The following is a 7,456-nucleotide window of genomic DNA, read 5'->3' as shown; positions in this document are numbered from 1 at the left end:
GAATGAAAAACGGAACAGAGGAATGTCACAACAAACCAATGCACGGACAGTACTGTACGTGAGGCAGACAAAAAAGAACTGGCCAGCGATGAAACATGGCAATGGCTACAGAGGGGAGAACTCAAGAAGGAAGCAGAAGGAATGCTAACAGCGGCACAAGATCAGGCCCTAAGAACCAGATATGTCCAGAGAACGATAGATGGAAATAACATCTCACCCATATGCAGGAAGTGCAGTATGAAAGACGAGACCATAAACCACATAGCAAGCGAATGTCTGGCTCCTGCACAGAACCGGCGCAATAATAGGCATGATTCAGTAGCAAAAGCCCTCCACTGGAGCCTGTGCAAGAAACACCAACTAGCTTGCAGTAATAAGTGGTACGAACACCGACCTGAGGGAGTGATAGAAAACGATCAGGCAAAGATCCTCTGGGGCTATGGTATCAGAACAGACAGGGTGATACGTGCCAATAGATCAGACGTGGCGTTGATTGACAAAATCAAGAAGAAAGTATCACTCATTGATGTCGCAATACCATGGGACACCAGAGTAGATGAGAAAGAAAGAGAGAAAATTGATAGAACTGAAAATCGAAATAAGAAGGATATGGAATATGCCAGTGGAAATTGTACCCATAATCATCCCTAAGATCCCTGAAAAGGAATCTGGAAAAAGTAGATGCCGAAGTAGCTCAAGGACTCATGTAGAAAAGTGTGCTACTAGAAACAGCGCACATAGTAAGGAAAAGTGATGGCCTCCTAAGGGGGCAGGATGCAACCAGGAACCCCACACTATAAAAACCACCCAAATAGGATGACTGTGATAGACCGAAAAAAAAAAAATAATAATAATATTAAAAGATAATTCATTTGGATAAAGAGGAAGTTTCCACTCAAGCTAATTATATGCGCTTGTACACACACACACACACACACACACACATACACACACGCACGCATATTGACATATACATAGCGAAATATGAACAATTTAAGAACAAACTTGACAGGAAGTTCTTCTTCTTCTTCTTCTTCTTCTTCTTCTTCTTCTTCTTCTTCTTCTTCTTCTTTTATTTCTTCTTGCTCTTCTTCTTCTTCTTCTTCTTCTTCTTCTTCTTCTTCCGACGAGGCCACGAGTACTCTCGCAGGAGAGGAGGAGGAGGAGGGTGGCCTCAGGTACTCCCAATTCGAGGTCCGCGAGAACACTGACTGAATCATTCTTTCCCTGCAATCGCCTTTCTCTCGTTTCAGAGGACTCGCTTGCTACTCTCTGAAAACACAACCGGTTCTGTCAGGTAATTACCTGTACCATCCGAGCTACAGGTTAATTAATTAATCAATTAATGCTTGCTTTCTTTCTCTCCTTTTTTTCTTCCGTTCTTTCTTGCTTTCTTTGTCTCTTCTTGCGCGAAGGGCCGGTGCACCTGTACTGACACGTGTCTCGCTCTCTCTCTCTCTCTCTCTCTCTCTCTCTCTCTCTCTCTCTCTCTGATGTGTGTTGTCAAGAACAGTGTGTCGAGAGAAATTCTCCCGAATTTTTTTTGACTTGGTTAATTGTGATTTGTAAAGTATGTTTGTTGTTAGAACCATGTTTTGTTTAATTTAGCTTGTAGTTTTGTAGAGAAGCGCTGGTTTTATATATATATATATATATATATATATATATATATATATATATATATATATATATATATATACTGTATATATATATACATATATATATATATTCACATACAAGTGTATATACTATGTATATATATATATATATATATATATATATATATATACATATACAAACACATATACGTCCGTATGTATTTAGTATGTGTGCGTGTGTGCATGTGCAGAGGAAACATTGAAATACGGAGTTTTTCTTAAACATTCCTCGGACCACTAATTTACTAGTTATCTAATAACTATGGAAGATGCCCTTAATTTGTGTGTGTGTGTATATATATATATATATATATATATATATATATATATATATATATATATATATATATATATATATATATATATATATATATATATATTTATATTTCTCTGTGTTTATTCGTGATGTGACCGATGTCCGAATGATTATGATGATTTTGACACATCCAATCTTTTCACAGTTTCACAAATGATTTGCGTTTAGTGTTCCTTAACAATGCCATTTGCCGATCCGTAATTCGTATCACAACAGGTTCTGATGAAATCATTTCGGCTCCATTCGTAAGCAAAGAACACAGACCCAACCTGCTATCTTTAGCACTTTTAGCAAATCTAGCATTGTCCCACCGAAAATTACTTCCGTAAACAAAGCTTTAACATACTCCAGGGAAACTGTTACTATTCAATGGATGTCTTTAGATAATTGATGTCGTTAAATGACTGAATAAATGATGTCACTAAATGATTAAATAATCCATTCAGTGGATGTCATTAGCTAATTTCATGACTTATTCGAATGCGAGATAAAGTGATCAAAACTCACCAGCTAATGTTCCGCGATGTCTAAAACGCAGGATTTGATTTTTATTCTTTTTCAACCTAATATTCTCAGCGATTTTTAAAACACTCACACGCACAAAACACAAAGCTCTAATAAGAAACAAGCAAAACACACAGCTCTCACAAAAAAACACACTCACAAAACACACAGCTCTAATAAGAAACACGCAAAACACACAGCTCTCACAAAAAAACACACTCACAAAACACACAGCTCTAATGAGAAACACACCCACAAAACACACAGCTCTCATAAAAACACACCCACAAAAACACACAGTTCTCATAAAAAAACACACCATAAAAAAAAAGACACTGCTCTCATAAAAAAACACACCCACAAAACACACAGCTCTCATAAAAAACACACCCACAAAACACACAGCTCTCATATAGAAAAACACACCCACAAAACACACAGCTCTCATAAAAAAACACACCCACAAAACACACAGCTCTCATAAAAAACACACCCACAAAACACACAGCTCTCATAAAAAAACACACCCACAAAACACACAGCTCTCATAAAAAAACACACCCACAAAACACACAGCTCTCATAAAAAAAAACCCACAAAACACACAGCTCTCATAAAAAAACACACCCACAAAACACACAGCTCTAATGAGAAACACACAAAACACCCAAGGTTCGAGACGAGACACCCTCGGCTCGGCCTCTCAGTGAGAGTGACCTGAATATAAGGGACAACGAATGACATTCATTAACCATATTATTACCCGAAAGGCATTCGTTATGGGCATTGTCATGGGCATTGCGGGCATTGTGAATGCTGTGTATGGGCAACTATACATCTCCTTCGCCTCTTGTACTTCCGGACATGCACAGACACGTATACTTATGACCATTCATGCAGATTAGGTCTGCTCTTGTTTTGATAGAGTTCGTTCATATATATGTATGTATGTATGTATGTATGTATGTATGTATATATATATATATATATATATATATATATATATATATATATATATATATATATATATATATTTACATATGTATGTATATATATATATATATATAATATATATGTATACATATTTATATATATATATATATATATATATATATATATATATATATATATATATATATATATATATATATATATATATATATATATATATATATATATATATATATATAACTACATGAATGAAAGTAGTAGTAAGATTATTTATGGGTATTTATGAATGGCGATGATTTATGAATGGGACTTATGTTGCCAGGCCACATCACCGTATATGGTGTATTAGGCAACTATGACCTTAGCAATTGCGACTCCAGATAGAATAACAAATTATTCGGCCATGAATGGGATGTGGTATTTGAATGTCCAAATCATACGTTTAATAAATTTTATTTTGTTACACGAAATACTAAATAATATCTCCATATTTTTCATCTAATATATATTTGGAGTTTGTGAAAAAATTAAAGAGAAAATAATTATACCGGGAGTGGTTATAGGATATGAGGAAACACGGGAACGATAAGAGAATCCCGAAGCTTCTAGTCGTGAGGGAACAAAGAGTTTGAAACCGAGCGGAGGAGAATTCTATATTTTTTTCGCTGAATAGATATTTAAAATAGTTAAGAGAAATAATACGAACAGTAGTGTATCCTCAGTACTATTGTATGTCATGCATGAATTTTGTATACAAGAAAATACAGCATGTATATATTACAAACAAGGTCAAAAGGTTGAAGGTTCGTTGGAATACAGGTATAACCTTCTCGTCATCGCGACGCCAGGGTTTATAAGTCAGTCAATCATTGGGAAGCTAACCTTCACCCAGTCCCACAGACATCGTGTGGGAATTACCAACTCGAGTGTCAGTCACTTCTAGGATGTGGAATTCAACTCTGTCTTCTGTGTTTCCTGGAACATTTGAAAGTATGAAAGGTTTTAGTTAGTATGTGTCTGTTAGATAAATATGATTTAGAGAAAATGGTAATTTGCCCCTTAATTATTGGTTAGAAGGAAAAACTAAGACGAAATAAAATTAGTTCTGTGGTTATCGAATATGTTTTTCCCATTTTTTTTTTTGTAATAGCTTGCCTCATAAATAATTGTTTTTTAAACTTCTACTAAACGAATCTTTCATTTTTGAATAATAATAATAATAATAATAATAATAATAATAATAATAATAATAATAATAATAATAATATATAATAATAATAATAATAATAATAATAATATTAATAATAATAATAATAATAACAGGCATTAATTTTGATAATTTTCGAGTCCCTGTAACCTTAAATTATACAGAAAAATCTAATATTTTTTTCTCTATAAATCTCAAGCTATTAAGCATTATGGAATGGATATTAATACTGTTTGACTATATCAGAAGATATTATTATTATTATTATTATTATTATTATTATTATTATTTATTATTATTATTATTATTATTATTATTATTATTACTTGTCCCTGTCTGTAATGAAGCATTGGTGAGATATATTAATGATTTAACAGCGGTTTTTCCAGCTTAATTCTTTTAAGACTTTGAAGTTTTAATGCATATTATTATTATTATTATTATTATTATTATTATTATTATTATTATTATTATTATTATTATTATTATTATTATTATAAACGAAACAGCGAAACCTTAGCCTCTGCCATTGACAACAGAACCACCACGAGAAAAGCAATTCCCAACCCGTGCCCAAATGCCCAGTGGCATTTATGCATGACGGACGCCACCTGCCGAATACGGAATAAAATTATGCCATATTTTAGCTCCCTCCGCCATAGGTGGGTCGCCGAAGTCGTAAAACCGCGGGTGTTTTCGGCAGAGGGGCATGGTCCCTTGGGAGGGCATGGGCCATGGGCCACTGGCCATGACATAAAGCCCCCAGCGCCGGCGGGTCTTAAAAAGGAGGGGCATTGGGGGCACGTCTGTCAGTTGCTAGAAGTCAGTGCCAAAAGTGAGTTCTCTCTCCGTCCACTTTTTTTCCAACCTTGGCTGGAGTTGATGCCCCAGGGTTGCCCCGAGCCTGCAGGCATATACCCACATACCCTCCCCAAACACAACTCAAAATGAAGGTAAGAATTAAGAATTAACAGGTATTTGTTGCACAGTGTTTAAAACACAGGCTAATAGGATGAGCATTCTTATACCCTTGCTCTTCCAGGCCAAGAATAGTAGTTACCTCCTGTAACTAATTTTTCTTGAATGCTCAACCTCGATGAAATGGGCATTCACAGAGCCCCTTCCTTGCCCTGGCTTGACGGAGACGGGAATAGAAATATATCTGGCCCGGAAGGATGAAATTAGAGAAAAGAGGAATATGGGAAGAGCGAGAAAAGAAAGTTTATTGAAAGTACTGCGTTGCTTCATCTGTATTTTGGATAATTTTTTACTCGATGTTTATCAGTTATTTGTCATTGGTTTTATATACGTTCACTTTCATTATACTACGTGAGGGTTTGCCTGAGTCGATAGCCTTCTTTTGAATAATAATAATAATAATAATAATAATAATAATAATAATAATAATAATAATAATAATAATATACGTTCACTTTCATTATACTACGTGAGGGTTTGCCTGAGTCGATAGCCTTCTTTTGAATAATAATAATAATAATAATAATAATAATAATAATAATAATAATAATAATAATAATAATAATAATAATAATAATAATAATAATAATAATAATAATAATAATAATAATAATAATTGGCCAATGTTCATACTGACTAATGTTGATGTGTAGGAAAAGCGAATTGTTAGAAGAATTGAGAAAACTCAGTATAAAATCAATTCGCAAAATACAGCCATTTTATTCAACAAAGCTTGCCTCAAAGAGGGGTCTTCTACCTTTGTAATAATAATAATAAAATGATAATAATAATAATTTTGGGTTCGTATGCATTCGCTTTTATATTGCACAACGTGAAGGTTTGCCCAAGCCGACAGCTTTCATTTGAAAAACAACAACAAAAACAGCAATAATAATAATAATAATAATAATAATAATAATAATAATAATAATAATAATAATAATAATAATAATAATAATAAGAGGTCTATAAAGGTGGAACATATGATCCCTTCCAGATGTTCGTAGTATAAAAGATTGAACCAAACCTTTATAAAACACAAATTAAAAATCTAGAGAGGAAAGGAAAAACAATGCATGCCTTCATGGGCAATAAGTTCACTAACAATTTTTCTCTCACCCGCGAGTTATAATCGTGAAAAATAATCCCTGGTAATTATAATTCCTTTCGCAGATGAAATCGCTCGCTCTGGTGCTTGTCGTAATCCTGACGATTGATGTCATGGCAGCCTCTGGCAACCCCCAAAGCTATTTCACGGGATACAGGAAGCCTTCCAGGCAGAGAACGGTAAGTTTGTAATTTCTGTATTCCATTTTTTATACTGTACTGTCATTTTGTGGACTCTGTTCGTGATGGAACCTGGCTTATCATTTGTGCTTGAATTATTATTATTATTATTATTATTATTATTATTATTATTATTATTATTATTATTATTATTATTATTAAAAAGGGTGACTGTATTCTGCGAATTTATCTTATACAGGATCTTTTCTAGTTTTTCCTTATAATTCGCTTTTCAGGCTCAGCGATGTTGGTTAGCAACATCGCTGAGCCTGAAAAGCGAATTATAAGGAAAATAGAAACGATAAATTAGCATAATACAGCCATCCTTTTTAGTAAGACCTGTTTAAGAGAGGGTCTATTTCCTTCGTATATTATTATTATTATTATTATTATTATTATTATTATTATTATTATTATTATTATTATTATTATTATTATTATTACGTCTTCATCTTCTTCTTCTTCGTCTTCTTCTTCTTCAAAATATTATGCTAAACTTTAGAAAAAACTGAGATATTTACTGGAATCATTCTAAGTAATTTTAAACATATTTAT

This window comes from Macrobrachium rosenbergii, chromosome 49 (assembly GCF_040412425.1).
Source record: "Macrobrachium rosenbergii isolate ZJJX-2024 chromosome 49, ASM4041242v1, whole genome shotgun sequence".
Classification (NCBI taxonomy): domain Eukaryota; kingdom Metazoa; phylum Arthropoda; class Malacostraca; order Decapoda; family Palaemonidae; genus Macrobrachium; species Macrobrachium rosenbergii.
Note: the sequence above shows the minus strand (reverse complement) of the source record.